Here is a 909-nt window from a genome sequence, read left to right on the forward strand (position 1 = left end):
TCCCGCCTGACCCGCTGAGTCTGGCAATGACTTAGGTGAGGCTGTGGGATCAGGAAGTAAATCTAAAGGTGTCCTTGGGTGCCGAGAAACAGCTTAAGTAGGCCAGGTAGCCCCACCCTGGAAGGTTCTCACCTTTCTTTCCTAATGTCAGGTTCCGGGCTGGCAGTTAATGCCCAGCCTGCTGTGTGCTCAAATTGCCAGAGACTGGCCAGCATCTGTGAATGCCAGCTGATGAGGTCCTTATGAGTTGGTAGTATTCATCAGAACCATTTGGAAACCATTAAAAATCTAGCAGTCTGTATGAACACATCTGCCAACCTCTACACTCCTGAGTTCTAGGCTAGGTTAGGAGTATCTTTTGAATTTCATCGTAGCTTCAGGGGTGATTCTGATGAACATGTCTGTTGAGAATCATTGCTAAATAATTTTTTTTTAGGGGTTTGAAACAGGGAGTTTTGGGTGACAAGAGTGATGAGTCATAAAAAATTATCTGGATTGAAACATAAGAGAAGGCTCACGTGGGCTCGGTGTGCAGTCAGATTTTTGGAAAGGGAAGGTGAAGGGCAGGATGGAGAAGGAGGGTTGACAGGCATGAGGATGCGGCTGAAGAGGAGGAATCATGTTTGATGCACCGCACCACAAAGAGTAACTATGGCTAACAAAAATAAACTGCATATTTCAGAAAAGCCAGCAGAGAAGATTTGAATGTCCCTAACACAAGGAAAGGGTGAAGATGGTCCCAGCTACTCAAGGTCTGACCCTAAGCACACAAGGATTGAAATCTCACACTGTACCCAACAACATAATTTTATGTTAGTTAAATCTACACTTATGTCTTAGTTAGGGTTTTCATTGTTCTGGGAAGATGCACCATGACCAAGGGAACTCTTATAAGGACAACATTTAATT

The sequence above is a fragment of the Grammomys surdaster genome, unplaced genomic scaffold (assembly GCF_004785775.1).
Source record: "Grammomys surdaster isolate TR1022 unplaced genomic scaffold, NIH_TR_1.0 99, whole genome shotgun sequence".
NCBI lineage: Eukaryota > Metazoa > Chordata > Mammalia > Rodentia > Muridae > Grammomys > Grammomys surdaster.